The following is a 27917-nucleotide window of genomic DNA, read 5'->3' as shown; positions in this document are numbered from 1 at the left end:
CATGAATAAAATTTAGAGTTGGCTTTTTGTTCTTGAACAATTGGTAGGGAGTCATGCATTTTGCCTGATTAACAAAAGAAATATTCTGAGTGTAGCATGCAGTATTCACAGTGTTAGGGCGGAAAACACGCGCTAATAATACACGCAAGTATACGCGTTCACAAGTAATATAGAATACTTTCTAGTTCGTTCCCACAGAGACTCGGACTAATTATGCTCAATTAACACTCACTCACCAATGTATGATTACTTCTCAATGTTAAGATAATAACACGTAGATTTGATTAACTAATTATTAACTAGAATTAACTACGAGAATTAAACACTTAACAGACACTTGAATTAACAATATTAAACACACATGAGATCATAACTTCATTACTACTTCCTTCAATAGCTATTGTTATTACCCTTAGCATGTAATGGTGATAAAATTAATCGAACAACACGAAACTAATAAAAGCCAACTTTCATTGTACTAATACCATTCTATCAAACATCCACAATTAAGATAGAAGTTATATAGTCATCAATTATATTGAGACCCTATATGTCTACAGAATTTGACAATATAACGATTTAAGCACAAGTTATTCCTTATGATTACACAGGGCAAGTAAAACGGTTAGAGTTACCCACTAATCATGCATACACATACATGAACCTATGCTAGCATGGCAAGTTCTAAATCTCAAGATCCACCGTCGCTTCACAAGAGATTAACACCCTATCTTATATGTTCGCGACGCACATAAGACGAATAAGCACAACCAATACTAGATATCATACAATCATCACACACTAAGGTATTAAACAACTAACTAAAGAATTCCATAACAAATCCGTTACGACCCCATGATCACGATTAGCCCATGATTGAACTCATCGTCACCATGGGTTCATATGAAAACACGATAATAACATACAAGAATAATTAATAAAACTACTTATATTAAACCAGAGTACATCACAAGAGTAAATAGGTTCAAAGTAAAGAAAACTAGCATCCACTGTTACAACGAATAAAAGAATCACAAGAAACTATGCTTCCTCTTCATTGCGGTGTGCTAAAACGGTCTTCTTCCTTATCTCCTTGCTCCTCGATTGATACTACGATTTTTCACACGTGAAACATCTCTGAAAACTACTTATATAGAAGCCCCAAAAAAACCCAGCCATCTAAGAAGTCAGAAGTCCAGCAGAACAAGAACTCTAAAAATCAGAATTAAAAATTAAGTCCCTGAGCGGCCGCCCAGCAATCCTGAGCGGGTGCCCAGCTTCCTGAGCGGCCGCCCAGCCAGGCTGAGCGGGCGCCCAACACCTTTCTGGAAATTTTTTTATTCTGCTCCCATTCTTTGCTGCATTCTGCTCCTAACTTTCCACTCGCAATGCCAAGCACACACTAAGGCTTATTATTGATGAAATCTCTCCACAAATGCCAGTAATACCCTGAAATGCACAAACACTAGAAAAACGCATCAAATACACAAAATACTTGATTTCAAGACATCAATTCAAGCCATTATAAGACGTTCTAAGTGGTATAAAATGTCACTTATCATACCCCAAAACTTAAATCGATGCTTGTCCTCAAGCGTCACAGACTCAAAAACAAAACAAAAACATGCATGAATGCAATATATATGAAATGCAGCGATCCCCCTCACTATGACCAAACCAACCAACTTATGACATCTCAACAAATGTAATTAGGCGAATAAAGATCAATCAAATCATGCAAACTAACATACAACCAGAAACGTGGTGTGTGCGGATGCTTAACATATATGCTTCGAAACTAGATCAATTATCATAACTCGACTATCCTCAAAGTAATCACATGATTATACGAAGAATAAAGTCTAGGTACAAAATGACTTCAACACTTCAAGATTACTGGAGCCTTATTACGGAATCATGATTTTTTATTCAACACAATAACAAATGATTATTTGACTGTACAATGAGTGAGGTCCACAAAAGACTTATACAATGGCATCCATTTATCGAGCGTTAGGTTAGCGGATCCCAGACTATAAAAGCCTTAGGTCACTAGGCACAAAGTCCCCTAAGAACTTAATAACTCGAATACCAAAGAGCCCACTCGTGATCAATTATGCATTCACTATTTACATTTTTTTTCTTTCTTTTTTTTTATTTTCTTTCTTTTTTTCTTTTTGCTATTTTTTTTTCAAATTTCTGAGCAAGTGTGTTTCGCTCCATCTTGCTCAACCCTAGACTACTCGCATAAAATACGAGCCGGCTACTAGCCATTTGACGCCTAGCCACAATTAGCAATGAATTCCAATTTTACTCCAATTTTTTCTCTATTCATGCCTTTTATCATTAAGAACCTATTATAAATTCTAAGCATAATCAATAGATTAACCTCAAAAACCATCAAACCATGACAACAATCTAGTCCTTAAGCATTCTCTAAGACTTAGTGAAATTACAAGTGTTTCTAGCATGCATGTCATCCTACAAGACTCAACATCACTCTAATGCTATCACTACACTCGCATCAATTATCACAAATTAATTGGTAAAGCAACGCAAAAGGGATCATGGTAAATGCATGAGCTAAATGACATGATAAATAAAGCTATAAAATTAAATAAAACTATATGGCAAAAATATGCAATTATGTGAACTAAACTATCATGCATATGCAACTATATGACACACACACAAAAATATTCCTTAACTACCACCCCCAAACTTAAAAATCTTCACTGTCCCCAGTGAAGGTAGTAGAAATGAACTAAGGGTATACCTACTCGGAGAAATCATCATCATCACCCTCAGAGGGTGGAGTATCAGAAGGCGGATAAGCAGAGTCCTCACCAAAAACGGGCCACTGGATGTCAGCTCCAAGGCCTCTAAAAGCAGTCCCAAGGGCAAGGGTGAGCTCCTGAGCAAACCTACTCTGCGTCTCGTACATAGCGTCCATCCTCCTCGACAATCTCCTATACTGGGCATCAACCATCCCAGCACCCTCTTGAGCTCTAGAAGAGCCTGCCTCATCACGCCCCGGCCTAGCCATGGTAGCACCAGCTATTGGATGACCTCCTGGAAGACGATAACCCAGCCCATGCTCCTCGGGCACTCCACCCGTCCACTCCTGCATCGCATTCAGAGTCCCTGAATCAATAGGAGCGGCTGACATATGCAACTGCTCGTGCAAAGGCCAATGAACTCCCACTGCTCGGCATAGCTTCATGACAGTAGATGCATAAGGGATGTTCATGGGCTTCGCTCCCCTCAAAAACTTCAGAATTCCTTGGTAGATGAACTCACCAAGGTCCACATAATACTCTTCATTCAAAATACCCCATAACAACCTTGCTCACTCAACTGTAACCTCATGTGCATGTGAAGTAGGCAGAATATTAGCACAAATAAAGGCATTCCATGCACGGGTATACCTGTTCATCGCAATCGCCGGAAAAGAATGATACTCATTAGTCCTAGTCTTAAACTTCCAAACCGTGCCCGGTTGACAGAGAGTAGCACAAATCAAATCCAAATCAAACTCCTTGGAAGGCTTCTCATTCCAATTCTCCTCCGTGGGCTTCCTCTGTCGCTGTCCAATCACACGGCGAATCGCCTCAGGATGATAATCCACCATTAACCCACGAACAACAGTAAACCTATTCTTTTCAGCCTTTGCGTTCGCATAGAACTCGTGAACCACGCTCATCGGAACCGCCTTCGGCGACTCACAAAAATAAATCCACCCCTTTTCAGCAATCATCGGCAACAACTCACCATCCCTCCCCGATGGTAAGAATCCCCTCTCCTTCAAAATTGGCTTACCCAGAAGCCTAGTATACTCCTCTTCAGCAGCCCTATCAAACAAACGATGTCTCGCAGCAGTACCCCTCGAAGAATCAGCAGTAGGAACAGTGCTGCTGCTATCAATAATCCTGAATCTCTTGGGTGCCATTGAAACTAAGAAAAAGTGTTTAAGATTTGTGTTTGGAATATGGGAGAGAGTTTTAAAGTTGAAAGTTTATGGGGGAGTATATGGAATAGTTGTATGTATATACAAGGTAAAAATTAGGGTTAAAATTTGATTAGGAGTGGGGTTGAGGGTTAAAAACGTGGGTTTATGGGAAGAGGATTCGTAGGTAGTGGCTGTGTTTTTATTTTTTTGTTTTCTGATTTTTTTTGGATTTTTATAAGGTTGATTTTTTTTTCAAAAATTCGGGAGCTGAGCGGCTGGGCGGCCGCTCAACAAAGCTGAGCCGGTGCCCAGATGGTGACTGGAAAAAAAATTCTTGCCCTTTTTCTGCTTTTTTTGTGTTTTTGATAGGTTACTGATTTCTAAGGGTTCCTATAACAACAAATCTTGGGTTGCCTCCCAAAAAGCGCTTCTTTTACGTCATTAGCTTGACGTAGCGTACCTTGCTCAAGTTGACAATAAAACGGCACTAACCACTTCCCGATTTGTCATGTCCCCATAGTAATGCTTCAAACGCTGACCATTAACCTTGAATGCTTAGCCCGGATCATTCTCAAAAATCTCCACCGCTCCATGTGGAAACACAGTTTTGACAATAAAAGATCCAGACCACCATGATTTCAAATTTCCAGGAAAAAGTCGGAGACGGGAGTTGAATAAAAGAACTTGCTGCCCCGGAACAAATGAATTAGGATATAGCTTCATGTCGTGCCACCTTTTCACTTTTTCCTTGTACATTTTGTTGTTCTCATACGCTTGGAGTCGAAATTCATCAAGTTCATTTAACTAAAGCATTCGCTTCTTCCCAGCTGCATCTAGATCAAGGTTCAACTTCTTCAATGCCCAATAAGCCTTATGCTCAAGCTCCGCAGGTAAATGACATCCCTTACCATAAACAAGTTGAAACGGGGACATCCCAAGTGGAGTCTTGTATGCTGTTCTATAAGCCCAAACAGCTTCATCAAGCTTTAAAGACCAATCCTTCCTTGACGGACAAACAACTTTCTCTAGAATGTGCTTGATCTCTCTATTAGACACTTCCTCTTGACCATTCGTTTGCGGATGATAGGCAGTAGCAACACGATAATTCACATTGTAGCGCTGCATCATAGAAGTGAACTTACGGTTGCAGAAATGTGACCCCTCATCACTTATGATTACTTATGGCATTCTAAACCTTGTGAAAATCTGCTTATGAAGAAAATTCAACACTACCTTTACATCATTCATTGGTAGAGCAATTACCCATTTTGAGACATAATCGACTACCAGCAAGATATACTGATTATTACAAGATGAGACAAATGGTCCCATGAAATCGATTTCATAAACATCAAAGACCTCGACTTCAAGCATCACATTTAACGACATCTCATCCTTCCTCGTAAGATTCCCCACTCTTTGGCAATGATCACACCTTAAAACGAACTAATGTGCATTCTTAAACAAAGTAGGCCAGAAAAAGCCTGCTTGTAGAATACGAGTTGCTGTCTTTTCACCACCATAATGTCCACCATAAACTGTGGAGTGGCAGTCTCGTAATATCCCCTCCGTCTCACATAATAGGATACATCTCCTGATGATCTGGTCAGCTCCTTGTCTAAACAAATACAATTCATCCTACATGTACTGTAACACCCCCAGATCCGGGGTCAGGGATCCGGGTCGTCACGGTCTTTCTTTCCACAATATCACTTCACTTAATTAAAAATAAATAATCTCATGCTGTGACCCCACACTAACACACACCACAACCCGTTATAGTCTCAGAGATGAAATTGAAATAAGTACAAGTCCTTGAATCAACAATTTAAAAGTTATTATAACCCAAAATGATTACTTGATAAATTTACAGTTAATTGCCATTATCTGCCACAAGTTATAGTTATACAATATTTGGTTCCCAAAAGTAGAATGCCTGATCTACCAATAGATCTACCTCTGCAGCTATAGCAGCTACAACATCAACGGGAAGACGCGGGACGCTTCCCACGCGCTTGCACTGGGTCTGCTTGAGTCTGGCCATCTTTCCTAACTGTTGCTGTGTGATGAAGAAATTAAGCAAGAGTGAGCATTACAGCTTGCAAGACAGTATATAGTGTAAACAATAATGCAAGTATCTCAATGGATAACTTACTAGAATCCTTTATCAAGTGTAAGGTAATTACTTACTGGATATAAGCAAAAACAAGGGATGAAGTTACCAAATACTTCACTATACTTATATCATTTTTAGAAATCTACTTGAACTACTACTGTTCCAAGTATAATAAGTTTCAAAAGGTCATCCCATAGATGAGACCACAAGTTAAAACTTAAATAGATTCAATCTTTGAATATTTTTAAAGGAAATAAAGTTACGAGATACTTCATTCAATGGGAACACCATTATAACTGTTTGACCCTGTCAATGCTTCGGCAACCACCCATTCGTAGCCTATCGATCGAAAAGCTACGGGTAGTGTTGCAGAATTATCCAACTGGATGATGAACTCATTACGGGAGTTTGTCGCGCCAGAAAGACCACTTACGATGATCAGTCGCAGTAGTATAACCCCACCATTTTCTACATGTAGAGGAGAACCTGTCGGATTTACTTGTCAACTGAACACTGGACTCCTAAGGAATGTACCATCTTGCGGAACTTCCAGGCCATTTGGGCCAATATAATAAGGCTGGGTCGGCGCCACTCGACCACTTACGCCACTCCTAGTTCAGATGAAATCCATGAGTCTGAAACGTAAAGCTCGTCCTCACCTTCCCCAAGTAGAAACTTGTTGATACGGCTCCACCAAGAAGTCGTATCTAGTTGGAAAGGAAAACTCACCGATATTTCCCAGGCGATGCCTGTTAATGGATTAACTTATTCCAAAAATTTTATTTCCCGAGTATTGGGTAAGTAATCAAAACTCTTTTATCAAAATAGCAACCTTGTTGCGAATATAAAATACACCACAGAGCCGGATCCCTCAGGTTTTGAGCGAGTATTTAAATCCCCTTCGCAAGGAGGATCTTAAATATAAAATGAGTTTTGGGATCCGCTCTAACTTTTAAAATCATTTTGAAGACTCGCAAAACATTTTTAAGAATGTTTGGAGTAATGCTGATTTAATAAATAAATCAGTCCCAATATATTAGAAAATATCTGAATATTATTATTTAAATAATATTCCCATAAAGAGTAATCTTTATAAAAATAATTGAAGTAGAAGTTGTAAAACTTATACTTGAAATGAATCTTAAATAATCAAAGATGTACTTATACGAAAGTAATATCCTTATTTGAATAATCAAAAGTAAGTTTGATTATCGACACATTATTCTTTAATAAAATAAAGAATATTATTTAGTAAATAATCGGAGTCATAAGTCCTCGAAGTAATATTCAAAATAATATTCATTTAATAAAATAAACGGAGTCATAAGCCCTCGAATGAATATTCAAAATAATATTCAATAATAATTAAACGGGGTCATAAGCCCTCGAATGAATATTCAAGATAATATTCAATAATAATATAGAGTTATCGAATAAACCTTATTCGATTCATAGTTTTGAAAACTATTCATATATATATAAATATATATATTATACTCGGGAGCCTCGACTCCCGGTTTTAGAAAAAGTTCACCTTTGGGTCCCCTATACTAAGGGTATATGCAAATTACCGCTTATCTCTAGCATAGGTATTATCAACTGAATCAACAGATACATGTATCAAGAATACGAAACAGGCATGCATATATACCATATCACATGCTACAATATATCGCAAGAATTTGCTAATTAACCATTATGCATCCATCACAAGATAATGCATATACAAATGTATACATCACAACAACAGTATAACGGATAGAAAACTTGCCTGAGCGACTGGGGGTTATAAATGGCTTGGGACGAGTCTGGTAACCTATAAACAACATATAAGTTGGAATTAAACCAAATTCACTTATAAATCTATTCTTTAACCAATTTAGACTCTAACGCTCGCTTTGCGCTTAATGATTCTCTTAAGTCTCTCGAGTACCCTCGGCTCCACCATTTTTAATAAATTAACCATTACGAGTTTTAAGGCGATTCTTTCGCGAGTGTCTTACCAACTGCCTAACACACTTTACATAAATGTTTCATACTCCAATTAGTCCTTTTAGGTCTTTAACCTATGTTTCAAAGTAAGGCGAGGGGTAATGATTCGTTCGCGAAACGTCGTTACTTAAAACGGCAGTTTCTCCTAAACCGTACATCGGAATCAAACGAACTACATATCAAAACGAAGCTCGTAACATGAACTATCTAATCATGGCAATGGTTAAAACCTAGCAGTGAGTTCACGAGTCCTAATGTTAAGAACAAAAACAGCCTAAAGTAAATCGGACATTACGACGGCTATGTTTACGCGATTACCCAAATTTAAACCACTCCAAATCATCTCACAATCAACTCACATTCAACATCCCAATCAAAACTCCATCAATACTTCATCATAATAGCCTCAACAACTCCACATTATCAATTTATACTATTCTTAAACATGAATTTAAAATATACTTAAGTTCATTAATCAACAATCCAAGAACTACCACTCCAAAAACTTCACAAAACCAACTAATCTCTACATTCACAACAAGAAAGCCTCTCATGAATTATAACAACAAAACTAAACCTAATTACTCAAATAAAGTTAGGGTTTGGAGGGGTTATACCTTCCTTGGAGAGTGGAGAATCAAGTAATTAGCTTGGAATCACCCTTAAAGTCCTTATCCAAGCTTAATCTAAACAAAACTTCAAGAACAAAAATTTTAGTTCTTGAAAAACACTATTCACCATCTTCTTCCATGATTTTTAGGAAGATATTGTGAATGATTTAGGAGCTCAAACTTATAGGATATCCATAACTATGCATAAGGAGTCTTAGATAATTACCTTGCAATTTAACAAAGCTTGGAACTAGGATTTTGATTTTTCTTTCTTTGGAAAAGAAGAAAAGCCGAGAGCTTTGATGGAGGAGATGAAAAAATTTTGTGGTTTTGGTGAAAATGAAATGTTTTTGGCTTGGTTGGTTGTTTTTTGATTTGTTTTGTTTTGTTACCTTTTTACCATGGTAACTTTTGTGTGGTTTTAATTCAACCAACAACACACTTTGCTTGGTCATGCTTACGTCACCATGTGATGTCACCCTCCCTCCTTTGTCCTCTTCTTATTGGTTTGATGACATCATTCTCACTAATCTCTTTGATTAGCTTTTAATTATTTGGCTAATGACCGCTGATATGTTATACGGTTCACTTAACTTTCATTTTCGTTTATCGTTTGAGGGATCATACCCGGGATCTTATTACTTAGGTACCCTTAACCTTTCTCAATACATTATATTCCTTTTATGATCCTTTATTAAAATCCTTGAATTTAAATCATTTTTATCCTGTTACCTTATACTCAATTCTTTCGATATCTGGTGGATTTTCGGGAAAAATCAAAAGGTTCAAATTTGGATTCTGACGATCTTTACATACACTTATATATCATATAGAGTACCAATAAAATCTCAGAATATCCATAAAAGAACCCCTACATAGTGTGGCATGAAAAGTTTTCTTATTCAGCAATATCAGCAAAAATACTATTCATAAGGGTTACAAGAAGTTCAAAATTTTGGGGTTATTACATGTACCACTTCACCTCATGCAGAAACTTCTTCTTTTGAGCTGTATTCATATTAGGAGGCATTATATTGCTGACAAGATAGTTTACAATATCTGCGAACCATGGCTCTTCCTCCTGAACTGTGAACAACTGCTCATCCGGAAAAGATTCGTTGATCAATGTCTTATCATGTGAAGTAGAATCGGGATTCTCCAATCTAAAGAGATGGTCAGCTACTTGATTCTCAGTACCTTTTCGATCCTTGATCTCTAACTCAAATTCCTGTAGCAAGAGCACCCAACAAATAAGTCTAGGCTTCGAATCCTTCTTGGAAACCAAATAGCGAATGGCCGCATGATCAGTGAACACTGTCACCTTTGTCCCAAGCAGATAAGATCGAAATTTTTCGAAACCAAAGACTATATCCAAGAGCTCCTTCTCAGTAGTGGTGTAGTTTATTTGAGCTCTATTTAGAGTCTTACTAGCATAGTAGACCACATGAAAAAGATTATTCTTGCGCTGCCCAAGAACTGCTCCCACCGCATAATCACTCGCATCACACATCATCTCAAAAGGCTCTGTCCAATCAGGTGCCGTAATAACTGGTGCTGTTATCAAACTCTTCTTGAGAGTCTCGAATGCCGCCAAGCATTCATCATCAAATTTTAAAGGCACATCATTCTCGAGCAAGTTGTACAACGGCTTAGATATCTTTGAGAAGTCCTTAATGAAACACCGATAAAAACCCGCATGACCAAGAAAACTACGGATTCCTTTCACGAAAATAGGAGGTGGAAGATTTTCAATAACTCCCACCTTGGCTTTGTCCACCTCAAGACCCTTGCTAGAGACCTTATGCCCAAGAATAATGCCTTCACGGACCATAAAATGACATTTTTCCCAATTTAGCACCAAATTAGTTTCCACACACCTTTTGAGCACCGCACGAAGATTATTCAAACATTCATCATATGAATGTCCAAAGACGGAGAAGTCATCCATGAACACTTCAACATTATTTCCAATCATATCAGAGAATATAGCCATCATACATCTCTGAAAAGTGGCAGGTGCACCACATAAGCCAAAAGAAACTCTGCGAAAAGCAAACGTGCCAAATGGACAACTGAAGGTTGTCTTTTCTTGATCCTCTGGTGCAATGCAAATCTGATTATACCCCGAATAGCCATCCAGAAGACAATAATACTCATGACCGGCCAACTTGTCAAGCATCTTATCAATAAATGGAAGAGGGAAGTGATCCTTTCTCGTGGCCTTGTTTAACTTTCTGTAATCCATGCATACCCTCCATCCTATGACTGTTCGAGTGGGGATGAGCTCGTTCTTCTCATTTTCTACCAAAGTAATACCTCCTTTCTTAGGTACACATTGCACGGGGCTCACCCAAGAACTGTCAGAAATAGGATATATGATTCCTGCATCCAGCCATTTCAGAATTTCTTTCTTCACCACTTCCTTCATGATAGGATTAAGTCGTTGTTGTTACTCAACAGTTGGCTTACTACCTTCTTCTAGCAGAATTTTATGCATGTAGTATGAAGGGCTTATCCCCTTGATATATGTTATAGTCCATCCGATAGCCGATTTGAATTCTCTCAAAATCCTCAAGAGCTTGTCCTCCTCACTACCTGAAAGGTTAGATGCAATAATAACAGGTAAAGTAGATGCATCACCTAAAAATGCATACCTCAAGTGTTCAGGCAATGGCTTAAGCTCCAAAGTAGGTGCTTCCTCAATAGATGGTTTGAGCTTTCCTTCAGCATTTTTGAGGTCAGAAGTACCAAGAGATTCAAATGGCATGTCTAGCTTTCGTCTCCAAGGAGAAGCATTTAGATATTGTAGTTGCTCATTGCCATCCTCATTATCACTGTCAAACTCCCCCACTAAGGCTTTCTCTAATGCATCAGACATTAGCATATGATCAAGTTCTGAAGTTACCGCAAAATCAATCAAATCCACCTTTAAACACTCCTCGTCTTCTGTAAGGAATTTCATCGCTTTGAATACATTAAATGTCACATCCTGATCCTACACCCGTATAGTAAGTTCACCTTTCTGCACATCTATCAAGGTACGGCCTATAGCCAAGAAAGGTCTTCCCAAGATTATGGGAATCTTCTTATCTTCCTCGAAATCCAAAATGACAAAGTCTACAGGGAAGAAGAGCTTATCCACCTTAACTAACACGTCCTCCACTATGCCTCGTGGATATGTAATAGAATGGTCCGCCAATTGTAGAGACATGTAGGTGGGCTTTGGATCAGGAAAATTCAACTTTTTGAAGATAGACAACGGCATCAGATTGATGCTTGCTCCTAAATTGCACATGCATTTGTCAAAAGACAACTTGCCTATGGTGCAAGGAATGGTGAAGCTACCTGGATCTTTAAGCTTTGAAGGTAATTTCTGTTACAGCACAGCACTGCACTCTTCCGTTAGAGCAACGGTCTCAAGGTCTTCCAGTTTCACCTTCCTTGAAAGAATACTCTTCATGAATTTCGTATAACTAGGCATTTGCTCCAGAGCCTCAGCGAAAGGTATGTTGATGTGAAATTTCTTGAACACCTCCAGAAACTTACTAAACTGCTTATCCAGTTTTTGTTGTTGCAATCTCTTAGGGAAAGGTGGTGGAGGATAGAGCTGTTTCTCCCTTGTATTACCCTCAGGAAGAGTGTGTTCAACAGTATTCTTCCTTGGTTCCGCCGCTTTCTTCTTTTGCTTCTCTTCTTCATCACCAACTTCAGCTTCTCCATCTTTTGCTTTTTCAGCATCAGCAACTTTTCCAGACCTTAAGGTAATAGCCTTGACTTGCTCTTTAGCTTCCTTCCCGCCTGGCACTTCAGTATCACCGGGAAGTGTGCCAGGTTGACGATTGAGCACTCCATTGGCTATTTGACCGATTTGATTTTCCAAGGTCTTGATAGAAACAACCTGACTTTTGCATAACAGCTTGAGTTCCTCAAAATCAGCACTAGAAGGTGGAGCAGCACCTCCTTGTTGAGGATATGATTGCCTTTGAGCATACTGCTGTGGTTGCTGGAATCCAGGTGGATTAAACTGTTTACTTACGCCTTGCTGATATGGTTGCTGAATAGCATTCCGAGTATTGCTCCAGCTAAATTTGGGATGATTTCTGTTGTTAGGATGATAAGTAGCTGGCACAGGCTGTTGCGATCACTAATAATTGTTCACATACTGAACATATTCATTAACAAGAGAACACCAATCCGTAGCATGAGAACCTGCACAAAGCTCACAGACCATAGCTATCTGATTGACTCTATAGGTGGCTAAAGAATCGACCTTCATAGACAGCGCTTGGAGCTGCGCTGCAATAGCTGTAGCTGTATCAACTTCCAGAATACCTGCTTCCTTCCCAGGCGTCATCCTTTGAGTTGGGTTTTGATGCTCATTTGCAGCCATAGTTTCAATAAGATTATAAGCCTCAGTATAGCTTTTGGCCCACAAAGCGCCTTCAGCTGCTGCATCGAGCATGGGCCGAGATTGGGCCCCCAAACCATTATAAAAACCGGTGATCACCATCCAGTCGTGCATACCATGATGTGGACACTTTCTCAACATCTCCTTGTAGCGCTCCCAAGCCTCGCACATAGATTTTGTTGGTCGCTGCGCAAACTGAGTAAGAGCACTCCTCATAGCTGCAGTCTTTGCTATTTGATATAACTTTACTAGAAACTTTTGCGCAAGATCTTGCCAAATAGTGATGGACCCGGCTGGTTCAGAATGTAACCAGTCCTTAGATTTATCCCTCAGAGAGAATGGGAAAAGCCTCAGCTTGATAGCCTCATCAGTCACACCATTATATTTGAAAGTACTACAGATCTCAACAAAATTCCTGATGTGCATGTTGGGGTCTTCAGTTGCAGCACCTCCGAAAAAAACAGAATTCTGCACCATCTGAATAGTGCCCGGCTTGATTTCAAAAGTGTTAGCCTGAATAGCCGGATGAAGGATGCTTGACTGAATTTCGTCAATTTTAGGCCGAGAAAAGTCCATAAGAGCTGGATCTGCTGGAACTATACGATCACCCATGATTACTGGTTCTTTCTGCTCACTCTCTTTATCCGAATCTTTAAAATCTATCTTCTCCGGAATATCAAGAACTGAGTCTGTCTCCTCAGCCGTATCTAAAGTCCTCTTGCGAGTACGAGAACGTGTTTGCATAAACGCTCGCTAAAGTACCTGAAACACAACCGGAAACGATAAGTAACACGTCTTAATCAATGAGTCCTAATGACCAATGATGGTAAATGCATAAACTAAACAAATACGCCGAGTCCCCGGTAGCGGCGCCAAAAACTTATTAGGGCGAAAAACACGCGCTAATAATTCACGCAAGTATACGCGTTCACAAGTAATATAGAATACTTTCTAGTTCGTTTCCATAGAGACTCAGACTAATTATGCTCAATTAACACTCACTCACCAATGTATAATTACTTCTCAATGTTAAGACAATAACACGTAGATTTGATTAACTAATTATTAACTAGAATTAACTACGAGACTTAAACACTTAACAGACACTTGAATTAACAATATTAAACACACATGAGATCATAACTTCATTACTACTTCCTTCAATAGCTATTGTTATTACCCTTAGCATGTAACATTGATGAAATTAATCGAACAACACGAAACTAATAAAAGCCAACTTTCATTATACTAATACCATTCTACCAAACATCCACAATTAAGATAGAAGTTGAATAGCCATCAATTATATTGAGACCCTATATGTCTACAGAATTAGACAACATAACGATTTAAGCACAAGTTATTCCTTACGATTACACAGGGCAAGTAAAACGGTTAGAGTTACCCATTAATCATGCATACGCATACATGAACCTATGCTAGCATGGCAAGTTCTAAATCTCAAGATCCATCATCGCTTCACAAGAGATTAACACCCTATCTTATATGTTCGCGACGCACATAAGATGAATAAGTACAACCAATACTAGATATCATAAAATCATCACACACTAAGGTATTAAACAACTAACTAAAGAATTCCCTAGCAAATCTGTTACGACCCCATGATCACGATTAGCCCATGATTGAACTCATCGTCACCATGGGGTCATATGAAAACATGATAATAACACACGAGAATAATTAATAAAACTACTTATATTAAACCAGAGCACGTCACAAGAGTAAATAGGTTCAAAGCAAAGAAAACTAGCATCCACTGTTACAACAAATAAAAGAATCACAAGAAACTATGCTTCCTCTTCGTTGCGGTGTGCTAAAATAGTCTTCTTCCTTATCTCCTTGCTCCACGATTGATACTACGATTTTTCACAGGTGAAACGTCTCTGAAAACTACTTATATAGAAGCCCCACAAAACCCAGCCATCTAAGAAGTCAGAAGTCCAGCAGAACAAGAACTCTAAAAATCAGAATTAAAAATTACGTCCCTGAGCGGCCGCCCAGCAATCCTGCGCGGGCGCCAAGCTTCCTGAGCGGCCGCCCAGCCAGGCTGAGCGGGCGCCCAACACCTTTCTGGAAAAATTGCTATTCAGCTCCCGTTCTTTGTTGCATTCTGCTCCTAACTTTCCAATCGCAATGCCAAGCACACACTAAGGCTTATTCGTGTTGAAATATCTCCATAAATGCCAGTAATACCCTGAAATGCACAAACACTAGAAAAATGCATCAAATACACAAAATTCTTGATTTCAAGACATCAATTCAAGCCAATATAAGACGTTCTAAGTGGTATAAAATGCCACTTATCACACAGCTTCAGCCCAAAGATAAGTTGGTAACTTTGATTCTCCAAGCATTATCCTTGCAGCTTCAATAAGTGATCTGTTCTTTCTTTCTACTACTCCATTTTGTTGTGGAGTTCTTGCTGCTGAAAAATCATGCATAATCCCATTCTCTTCACAAAATACTCTCATAACAGAATTCTTAAACTCAGTTCCATTGTCACTCCTGATTCTTCTTACTTTGAAATCAGGATGATTGTTGACTTGCCTTATGTGATTGATGATGATTTCACTAGCCTCATCTTTAGACTTTAGAAAATATGTCCAAGAGAACTTTGAGAAATCATCTACAATTACTACGCAAAATCTTTTCCTTGAGATGGACAACACATTGACTGGTCCAAACAAATCCATGTGTAGCAGTTGTAAAGGTTCTTCAATTGTTGAATCAAGCTTCTTTCTGAATGATGCTTTGATTTGTTTTCCCTTTTGACAAGCATCACACAGTCCAGCCTTAGAAAACTCTACTTGAAGAATACCTCTAACCAGTTCTTTCTTTACAAGCTCATTCATGGTCTTGAAGTTTAGATGGGATAGCTTCTTGTGCCATAGCCAGCTTTCATCTTGACTTGCTTTACTGAGAAGACAAGTAACAGATTCTGTATTTGATGAGTTGAAGTCAGCTAAGTACACATTTCCTTTTCTCACTCCAGTGAGAACCACTTTGTTGCTCCTCCTATTTGTCACAACACAGGCTTCTTTAGTGAAGGTTACTGAATTGCCTCTATCATAAAGCTGGCTGATACTCAACAAATTATGCTTGAGATCATCCACTAAGGCAACCTCCTCAATGATGACATTGTCTTTTGAAATCAAGCCATATCCCACAGTATAACCCTTGTTGTCATCTCCAAAAGTGATACTTGGGCCAGCTCTTTCCTTGAACTCTGTGAGGAGGATAGAATCTCCAGTCATGTGTCTTGAACAACCACTATCCAAGTACCACAGATTCTTTATGTTTCCCTGCACACATTAAAATCAAATCATGTTGATTTTGGTACCCAAGTTTCCTTGGGTCCTTCCTTGTTAACTTTCTTCTTTTGTTTCTTAGGTTTGATCTCATTTGACTTGGGGATATCAGATTCATCCTTAGTCATCTGAGTTGGATCTTTGAAACCATTCATCAAAATAGAATTATCATGCACATTTTGATTAACCGGAAATGGCATGCTATTTGCAAACATGTTATTCCAGTAGGGCACGCTAAATGGCATTTAAGGCATATTAAATGCAGCATAATAAGGATTAGGTGCAAATGGCATATTAGCAAATTGTGCATTCATATTCTGTGTAGACATAGCATTCAAAGGCATAAAAGGCATAGCACTCATGTTGGGTAAAGAAGGTAGTACATTCATGGAAGTAGGCATGGTAAGTTTGCAATTAACAGACAGATGATTAACACTACCACACTTAACACGGATTTTTCTAGGAGCATACTTATCAGGTGTGTAGTTGTTATGTTTGTTAATTCCTACTTTCCCATTTCTATTGTTTTCGTTTTAGCCTCTGTTTTAATCTCAATCTTCTCTAGTCTGTCATTCAATTGTTTGATGGACAGATGACCAACATTCACTTTCTTCTCCTTCTTCACTTGACTAGATTCTCCTGAAATAAAGTTTTTGGAAACTGATCCATATTTTTCATTTAACTTGGCAAGTTTGGCTTTACTCACAGGTTTGCTCACAGCCAACGGATGAGGATTTATGTCACTCGACGGATAACCTTTTTGATTATCCGACGGATGACACTCTTCATCCGTCGAGTCTACATCTGTTAGCAATCCTTCAACCAAATTGGATTCTAGCTTCTCTTTACTCTGTTTCCAGGCTGCATCACAGAAAGACTCAATACCTTGAACTTTGGTGATTTGAGCATGGACATCTCTAGATAATTTCCATGCCTTAATCACCTCATGTTCACGATCAAGCTGCTTCTTCAAAATTTCTTCATTCTTCAAGGACTCAGTTAATTCCTCCTTAGCAATCTTACACTCTATTCTCAATTTTTTAAATTCAATAAACTGAGACTCTAGCACATTATTCTTCTCACTTAAAAACAAATTGTTTTCTTTAATTTTAGCATTTTCCTTACTGAGGCACTTAAGTGTAACATGCAAATGATATAATTCTGTAGACAAATCATTTATTGCATCATTACACTCAGCTTTTGATAAATGTGCAAGGTTAGTGGTGATTACCTGATTACTTGAAGAACTTGTCTCTGTTTCATCAGACTTAGCCATTAGGGCTAGATTGACATAGCTGACATCTTCATCCTCATCCAGACCATCTGTTGCCCAATCACTTTCTTATGTAATAAAAGCCCTTTTCTTTTGTTTGAGCAACTCAAAATACTTCTGGTTATAATCCATGGGCTCAAACTTTTTCTTGCTGGAATCTGACTTTCTACACTCACTGGCAAAGTACCCTGCCAAGCCATATTTGAAACACTTGAATTTTGATTTATCCACCATGTTTCTATTTGGCTTAGCTGCTCCAAAGTTCTTCTTAAACTTGAGCTTGGAAAATCTTCTGGAAAGAAATGCAAGATGTTCATCAATATCATCCATATCATCTTGGCTCAATGAATCTTCATTTTCTGCTACCAGCCCCTTGCCTTTGTTTTCACAGACCTTTGAAGTAGACTCAACAGCTTCTATCTTCATCTCCTTCTCTTTTTCTAACTCAGCAACCAGTGCAATGGACCCTCCTTTCTTTCTCCATTTCTCCATTCTTTCATCTTTCTCTATTTCCAGCTCATAAGTCTTTAGAATGCCATACAGTCTCTCTAGTGTAAACTTCTTGTATTCTTGTGAATTTCTCAAGGAGACTGTCATTGGTTTCCATTCTTTTGGAAGGGATCTCAGGAATTTGAGGTTAGAGTCTTTGGTTTGATAGACTCTTCCATGCAGCTTCAGAGCATTTAGTAGCTTTTAGAATCTACCAAAGATATCAGTGAGAGTTTCACCTTCACAGTGGAAATGCTCATATTGTTGAATTAGTAACTGCATCTTGTTTTCTCTAACTTGTTTAGTGCCATCACAGATTATTTGAATGGTGTCCCAGACCTCCTTGGTTGTCTTGTAGTTGATGATGTTATCAAACATATCACCATCAACTCCATTGAATAAAATATTCATGGCCTTCTTGTCTTTCCTGACTTGTTCAATATCAGGATCTGACCATTCATGCCTTGGTGTGGGAACTGATGGCTCATTTCCAGTTGCAGCTCTCATTGGTACGTGAGGACCTCTTTCTATGCAATCCACATAGGCCTCATCTTGAAAAAGTAAATGAAGATGTATTTTTACCTTCCAGTGATGGTAATTATCTTTGTCCAGAAAAAGAATCTTGACTCCAATATCCTTCTTGTTCATCTTGCTATTTGTTGTGATCTTTAAACTCTTTGTGCTTCAAGAGCTTGCTCTGATACCAATTGTTAGTCCCTAACAATACAACAAGAATTACAGAAGGGGGGGTTGAATGTAATTCTGGCTACTTTTTCAAATTAATTAAAAGTGGTTCTGACTTAATAATATATAAGTGTTTGATTTGCAAAGTGCGGAATGAAGAGTTAGATAAATCAAAACACAAGTAATTAAAAACACAAGTCTTTAAAAACACAAGTCTTTAAAAACTTTCAGGTGGATTTGAATGTATCCACCAGATATATATATATCAAGAGAACCCTGTGAAGCTTGAATAGCTCACAGCTGCTTACAAATATGAACAACTAAACTTACAGACAAATGCTACAGGATTCAACTTACAATTGTTTCTCTGAGAATGTATTTGCTTAGTATTCTTGTTATTCTATTTGCTACTCTTGGTTTATATATCACCAAGATTGCATAGTAATAAGACAAGATAATAAAACAAAACCTATTAAGTCTAATACCATGCTGCTTCACTACTCTATTCCAGCATCTTTGAATATCTTCATAATAACATGGAAATGGTAATGCTTCTTTGTTCTCAAAAACCCAGCTGAATAGGCTGCCACATTCCTTTTGCAAATACTCGAAGCATGTGACTATGTTGTCACTGTCAACAGATGTTTGAATTGATCATTCGTTGGGTACATGATTATCATCCGTCGGGTTTCCTTGTTGATCATCCGTCGGGAGCTTTGTTGATCATCCATCGGGAGCTTTGTTGATCATCCGTCGGGTAACTATTTGACACTTGACTTCATTTCACTTATGCAGAATTACAAGACATCTTATATTTATAATTAATCAACCTATTCTACATATCTAATTAAAGTCAACATGACTTATATGCTACTACAGAATCTATACAAAGGTGTTTACATAAATGTGCTACATGAATTATTGTTAGATAAGCTACTCACTCGATGGATGTCAAATCATCATCCATCGGGACTATATTGAGTCATCCGTCGGGACTATATCTGATCATCCGTCGAGTGCTACATTTTTCATTAAGTTGAATCTACTAAGGTGTTTTGTTAATGTAATCATCAAGTTCACAACATATTCCCAACATCATGGGCACCAGCACAAAGCTCACAGACACAAGTGATTTGATTAACTCCATAATTAGTCAAAGTGTCCACCTTCATCGTTAAAGCCTTAAGTTGGGCAGCTATAGCAGCTGCTGCATCCAACTTCAGAATTTCTGCTACTTTTCCCTGAGTTAGTCTCTGGGAAGGATTCTAGTATTCATTAGCAGCCATCAGTGTAATCAATTCATAAGCTTCATTGTAGCTCTTAGCCCACAAGGCTCCTCCTGATGCTGCATCGAGCATGAGTCTAGAAGTAGCACCTAATCCATTGTAGAAACAGTTTATAATCATCCAATCAGGCATTCCATGGTGTGGGCACTTTCTTAGCATCTCCTTATATCAATCCCAAGCCTCACACAGAGATTCTCCAGTTTGCTGTGCAAACTGAGTAAGGGCATTCCTGATTTCAGCAGTCTTCGCTATCGGAAAGAATTTAGTGAGAAACTTTTGAGCAAGATCTTCCCAAGTAGTGATAGACCCTGGTGGTTTAGTATGTAACCAACACTTTGCTTTATCCCTCAGAGAGAATGGGAAGAGTCGCAGCTTGATAGCATCTTCAGTCACACCGTTGAACTTGAAAGTGTCGTAGATCTCGATGAAATCCTTGATGTGCATGTTGGGGTCTTCTGTAGGAGAACCCCCAAACTGAACTGAGTTCTGTATCATCTAAATCGTGCTTAATTTGATCTCAAAAGTGTTAGCCGAGATGGATGGCCTGATGATGCTCGACTGAATATCATTGATCTTAGGCTGAGAATAGTCCATCAGAGCCTTAGGAATTTCTGCTTGTTCACCCATCACTGCTAAAACTGGTTCCTCGACTTTCTTTTCTTCTTCTACCTTTTCTTCGTCCTCAACAACTTCTCTACAAACCACTACAGCTTCTTCCTCGGCTTTTTCCAGATTTTTCTTACGAGACCGAGAACGCGTATGCATACACGCTCGCTAGAGTACCTAAAATAAGACAAGGAACGGATAAATAACAATGTCTGAGTCAATGAACTTTAACGATCACTGATGACAAATACATAAACTAAAAATTAATACCAAGTCCCCGACAGCGGTGCCAAAAACTTGTTAGTCGCTAAACACACGCTAAAATTCACGCAAGTATACGCGTTCACAAGTAGTATAAGATTTAGATCAAATTCATTCCCATAAAGACTCTTTGGTTAATTTAAGAATATGTACCTGTGCAACAATGATATGGTTATTATCCAATGCTAAGACGATTAAAAAATTGAGATTGTTTTTAACTAAATTAAAGCTAACAACTATAACTAAGAGAATAAGAATGGTAGAATTAATATATATGACAACATGAGATTCTAACTTCATTAAGTACTTCATTCAATAGCCTTTTCATTCTTAAGTTTAGCATGTAATGGTGATGACACTAATCAGATAACACGAAACTAATAAACGCCAACTCTCGTTGCATGAATACCATACTACCAGACATCCACAAAAGAGATAGAAGCTTAATAGACATTAATTATATTGAGACCCTATATGTAGGGGTGGCAATTTCGGGTTTTGGGTCGGGTTCGTGTCGGGTTGGATGTACCTGATTTTTTTTAGTCTGACCCGAACCCGACCCGACCCGACCCGAAACGGGTTCAAAAACCGTGACACGAACCCGACCTGGTAGGTACCCGAGTAATTCGAAATTGACATGTTTGACCCGAAATAACCCAAAATTTAGAAAAAATTAAAAAAAAATAAAAGTAAAAATATTAATTTACATCATTACAAAACTAAAATTATATGCCAAATTAATATAAAAAATAAAAATATAACAAAACACAATATTACAAATGATTTATAATATATAACCTACCATTTATATACATATATAATAATTATAATAATTATTTAAATAAACAGGTCGGGTTTGGGTATTTCGGGTCAACCCGAAAATGACCCGATTTTTTCGGGTAAATTTTTACCCAACCCGAACCCGACCCGAAAGTCAAAATCCTCAACCCTAATTCGTACTTTTGCGGGTTGGGTTCGTGTCGGGTTTCGGGTCGTGTCTGATTTTGCCACCCTTACCTATATGTCTATAGAATTTGACAACATAACGGTTTAATGCACAAGTTATCTATCGTGATTACATAGGGCAAGTAAGATGGTTAAAATTACCTACAAATCATGCATATCAATTATATGAACCTATGCTAGCATGTCAAGTTCTAAATCCTTAAATTCACTTTCGCTTCATTAAGAATTAACACGCTATCTTATAAGTTCGCGACGCTTATAAGACGAATAAGCACAACCAATACTAGGTTATCATACAATCACCACACACTAAGGTATTGAAATAAATCGACTAAAGAAATCCATAAATAAATCCGCTAGAACCCCACGATAACGATTAGCCCATAATCGGACTCATCATCAACGTGGGTTCCGATGAAAGCATGGTATAATAAACTTAGTCTTTATAACGAATAATAAAAAAAATAAGAAATAAGAGTATAGGTTCAAGAATAAGAAAACTAGCATCCAACGTTACAACTTAAACAAAGAATCACAGGTTAAAACTAGATCTTCTTCGCCTTGGTTGAATTATGCTAAAACGGTCTTCTTACGCCTTCTCCTTGTGATCTGGTACGTCTCTGCTTGAAAAACGTCTTTTATTTATATATATATATAGCTGTAGAATTTGCCAGGGCTTCAAACTCTCAAAATCCTAGTTGAAACAGAATTCTGCTACCCCGAACCAGCGCGGGTGCGCTGAGTTTCTGCCCTTTCGGCGCGGCCGCGCGCTTGACCAACGCGGGCGCGCCGTCCTCCTAAATAAAATTATGAATTCTTTTCTTCTCATAGCTGTATTGAGCTGGTCTTTTCACGAGCCTTTATTCCAATACCATCCTAACACCCAATTAGCACCAAAATAATGCTAATTCACCTGATTATCTGGAGAATGCCTGAAAATGCAAAAACACTAGAAAACATATTAAAACACCAACAACTTGAGTACAAATACACCAATTCAAAGCTTTCCGGAGCGTAATAAGGTGTCATAAATTCCACTCAACATTGAATTTTGTCACATGAATGGGGTTGTTGTTGGAATAAGTAGTTTGTCTGAACAGTTTACCCACCATCTTTGAGAACAAGACTTGAGAGTTTTCCATTGTGTCATTGAGAACAATGTCTTTCTGAGCTTCTGTGAGCTTTCCATTTAGAACAATCTGGAGAAACCTAACATATATGATGTGATCCTGTTTTAGAGCTTGGTTTTCCAGGGTTTCTTTCATGAACAGACGCCCAAAGTTAATTCGAAGATTATTCGCAACAGCCACTCCAACTTCCCTCATGAAGTGTGTTATTCCATGAAATCCACCAGTCTTGGGAGACATACAGAAGGACAGAATGTTAAAGTTTAAATTCCAGGGTTTGGTAAAATGACTCTTGTTGAAGTGTTTGAGAAAAGTGTCATTTGGCATTATGTTGTTAATGGCTCTGAAGAAGTTAGTCAGTTCCCACTTCTCTGGTAATGGATCGAAATTATCTCAAAAAAGTTGTAGATGTTCATTGAAATCAACCTCAGTGATTCGTATTATTTCATCACCAATGAAAAATGAGAACCCTAGCTTTTCATCATCTGATGTGTCTTCAGTTGTACTGTGAATGTATCTGAAGGGCTCAACATTTGATTGCACATTAGTAACTAAAGAATAGTGCACAATCGAGTGCTCGTTCAGAAAACGAATCCAATTCTCAAAATATCCTATGAAATCTGGATTACGATTTATAACCAAGACACAATTTGATTTAGGTATCTTAATATTATCCACCATTTTAAAAAAATGAGAATAAAATTTTGACCATAAAACAGATTAATCATGCACTTAAATTAATAACTCGAGACTAAATGTAACACACAAATTTACGCGGAACAAATATGTAATAATAAAACACTAGAGATCAAATAAGCATAATAACCAATTAAGCTTACGCCAAACAATGCCTTAAGTTCACGAAAACCATAAATTAAGATCTCTAAATTTAACCGATGAAAATGTGTGATTTTATAGTCAAATGACAGAGTAAGTCTTGGGCTTCACGAATCTGTAATTTTCAGAAAATTTGGCAGAGTATTTGTACTGTTTTAAATCGACTAAAAAAATGGATCTCTCTCTTATATCACCTTACTTGTGACTTGTGAGTATCTATGGGTGTATATATATAAAACTTGTTAGGCCCTTAATTCAACTGTAGAGGGGGGTGAATATATTTAATACAATCAATTCGACAAAGTTTCAACAGAATCAACAGTTTTTATATTAACTGATAAAAACTTATTACAAATGTACTCTCTCGAAAGGATGAACAAATATCCTTGATAGCTACTAAGTTATGCGAAAGATATAACAATGTAGAAATGCTTATAACATGAACCTAATTTATGCTTTATATAGATCATAACTACACAATGTATAAGGAATCTTATTTTATCAACAACAAGGAAACCTATACAATGCTTCTGAGATAAAGTCCTTCACCGCCTTGAGTTCCTGTTTCCTTTTCCTTATCGAAGATCAACTGATGTGAAACATACTGATTTCATCATCCGTTGACATCATCATCCATCGATATCCTTATCCGTCGATGTCATCATCATCCGTTGATGTAAATTCTGATATGAACTTCTGATAGTTTCTACGTGATATCATTAATTGCTCCCAACAATCTCCCCCAACTTGTTCATTATGGAAATATGGACAAGTTCCAATTAATAATGTCAAAACTATCTAAATACAGGAATCAAGTATGCATATTCAATCTTGCTTCAGTGAATATCATACTTTACTCTTCATCCTGAACTGCTTCTTTAACTTGAGCAATGTCAGACGTTAATTCCAGTTCATCAGCTCAGAATGTTTCATTAATCTTCCTTTTTTACATTTTTCTTCAGTGTCATAAGCTTGAACTACTGTATAGATTGGATCTATCAGTGTTTAAGATTTAGATTCCTTTGATACTGACTTCTTCTTCGTAATAGCTTTGGCTTTAGACTTTGAAATCTTTGACTTCACTCCTATCTTCTATTTTCCTCTAAGCTTCATATCAGAAGTTACAGTAACTTGTGATCTGAGATCTTCTACCTGACTGATATCCCTTATAACTACACATTTGGTTGGTTTGTTAGAAGGATCATCTTCATAAAGTACTTGAGAAATAACAGCAATATCAACATTTGTTGTCTTCATGGAATTCTTGAAGTCTTTCTCCATTTGCCTTAGTTGTTCAAGTTCAACTCCATGACTTTATTTTGCAAATATTCTTCTACTCACCTCAGAGTCAAATAATTGAATCTTTGGATCCTTGTAGAAAAGAGTTATCTTTCTTTCTTCAATTTTCAGAGTTTGAAGACTTTGACTTGCTTCAGCACCATCTTCTCTCTTCAGAATACATTGGCCTTCATCAGCAATAGTTGTGACTTGTGAAGATTTTTGAAATTCTGTAGACACGGTCAAATCTTCTACTATTCTTTCATTCCTCTTACTTTATCCACCTTGTCTAGATTGAAATCTAGTGATTATTTTTGGTGAACCACTAACTCCAACCAGATCTTCACATCTTCTCCTTTCACTTTCCTTATGTTTCCCCTTATTACCTCCATCGGGATTTTCATCATCAGTACTTGTCAATGTCAGCTGCTTGCATTTAGATTTAACAATTTTCTACCCCTTTTTGGCATCATCACCAAGCAATAGAGAAAGAATCGGCTAAATTGAATTCTGTACTTCTGTAAGTTGATCAGAAATTTGAACTTGTTTAGCTTCCAATCTAGCTTGACTGGCTTCAATTGCAGTTTGTTTGACAACTATTGGTGCAATTTGTTTATGAATTTCCTGATGAGTAATCAGCTTTGAAGCAATCAATGATTCTTTGATCTGATTGATTTGAGTAGTTTTTGCTTCATGAGCTGTGTGTAAGGATCTGACAACTAAAGTTGATGTTTTTAGATGATTCAGCATATCAGGATTTGTAATCTTCTGTTCTGCTATTTCTAGATGTGCAACAGCTTGTGTTTTGAAAATAGGATATATATCATCTTTCCAATGAACATTCCAAAGATTATCATAATAATCATGCTTCTTCTTAGCATCTAACTCTTTCAGTTTCTGTTGTCTCACATGCACATGCATATCTTCAGGGAAGAAAAGATCATCCTCAGGATCTAAAATAGCATTAAGAATATTAGCTTCTTCACCATCATTAGATTTTTCAACAACAACCGGATTTTGCACTAATTGCTGAATTTCATCACCAGCTTCAGCATGTATAATCTAATTAGAAATTTGCACAGTATATGATCCTGTAGCTTCAGAAGCTTCCACACCTTCAGCAGTTAACTCCATATTTTCAAGTATTGTAGATAAATGAATTGGAGCTTCAAGATTAACTTTCATAACCTCAGTTCCTGTAACATGCTGTGGTGATTCTAAAATGGATGAAACTTTATGAATGAACTGTTATACTACTACATCTTCAGCAACAACAGGGATTTCCTCAGGTGATAGAAAAGTATAGTAAATGGACTGTTCTTCAACAAAAACAGGGATTGTCTCATGTGGTGGAATAGTAGAATGTATGAACTACAAGAAAGTATCAGTACTTAGACTTACAGGGAGATTAATAGCCCTTAGTACATCAGAGCTTTCTTGATGTTCTGTTCAGCATCTGTTTTTTTAATACTCTGAGCACCTGCAAACATATAGCAAATAAAACTTAATCTCTCTATTCTTTTAAAGTAGTCTCACTACTCCTCACACCACATATCTTATGACTTTAAATAGTCAGAGCTTCTTCACAAGGATTGCTAAATCCTATCTCTCATCTACCTCTCCTTTTTCCAGGAAGGATCCTGCCTCTCTTAAATTCTGTTTTTCTCTCAATCTTCTCACACATCTCACAGAAAAAGGCTCAGAAAGATTGTCCTACAGAAATAAGAGGTGGCTAAAGAAGGGTGATCTATGGTCATAAAACTAGAGGTAGTCCTAAAATAAGGTCTAGAAGTAATCATGCCAACATGATTTATATCATGAAAAATATAATAAATGCTGAAAGAACTAGATCAGTATTTAGAATAAATGATGATAAAGTAATAACAGTATTTATACCTTGTGAATTCACAATTAAGCTCACAGTTAATACTGTGGTTATGACAGTTGTTGTTCATCAATAATGAGAACCTCCATTTGAATTGGAGAGGATTTGATCAGGTTACTGTCATGTACCATGATCTCAAACATTGTTCTTGTTGCAAAGAACTAACACTTGAATGTGTTTATTAAAAGCTATCACAGAGTCTTCAGTTAAAACTGATGAAACCTATGTGTCTCTGTTAGTATCATTAAGATCTACCTCAGCAAGTAGTATATAACCAACTAAATGTTTTTTCTGAGTGGTGAACACAATTCAAGAATTATGTCACTTGATTTTTGGCAACATTTTAGAAAAAACTCAAGTGTTTCAATTGTGAGAAGAAATTTAAGATTTAAGATGTGTAATGTTAAGAAATGAGTTTGAACAACTTTCTTGATGAGAATAAGAAAGTTTCAAAGAATTTGGATAGAATGCAACACTCAAAGATTATAATTCTGGTGAACTCAGAATTAAATCTTGCATAAATTTCTTCTGTTACATCAGTTACTTCCTGCAGTGTGCTCAATCTATACTGAAGTGATCACATGAACTTTAAACAGAGATTAGTTTATTCACATGCACTATTAAAAACATCTGAAGTTTAAAATGCAGTACTGATTTAGATATCAACAGTTAAAAAGCATTCAAGCACACACAAGATAGTAAACAAGTATTCACTTAAAGAAACAAAGAAGACATAAAGATTTTCATTAATTATGAAGACGCAAAGTACAAGATTTCATAGAATTTTAAACATAAAATCCTAATACAATCTAACTGC

At 37.4% G+C, this 27917-nt stretch overlaps 1 non-coding gene across 1 annotated transcript; it reads left to right on the top strand.

Annotated features, from left to right (window-relative positions):
* The first annotated feature begins 20270 nt into the window (after positions 1 to 20270).
* Positions 20271 to 20377, top strand: LOC141688284 (small nucleolar RNA R71). The gene has a single exon (XR_012561737.1). It is a non-coding gene; the product is annotated as a small nucleolar RNA R71 (small nucleolar RNA).
* The last annotated feature ends 7540 nt before the right edge of the window (positions 20378 to 27917 follow it).

This window comes from Apium graveolens, chromosome 9 (assembly GCF_009905375.1).
Source record: "Apium graveolens cultivar Ventura chromosome 9, ASM990537v1, whole genome shotgun sequence".
Taxonomy (NCBI): domain Eukaryota; kingdom Viridiplantae; phylum Streptophyta; class Magnoliopsida; order Apiales; family Apiaceae; genus Apium; species Apium graveolens.
Note: the sequence above shows the minus strand (reverse complement) of the source record. Positions and strands in the feature narration are given on the sequence as shown.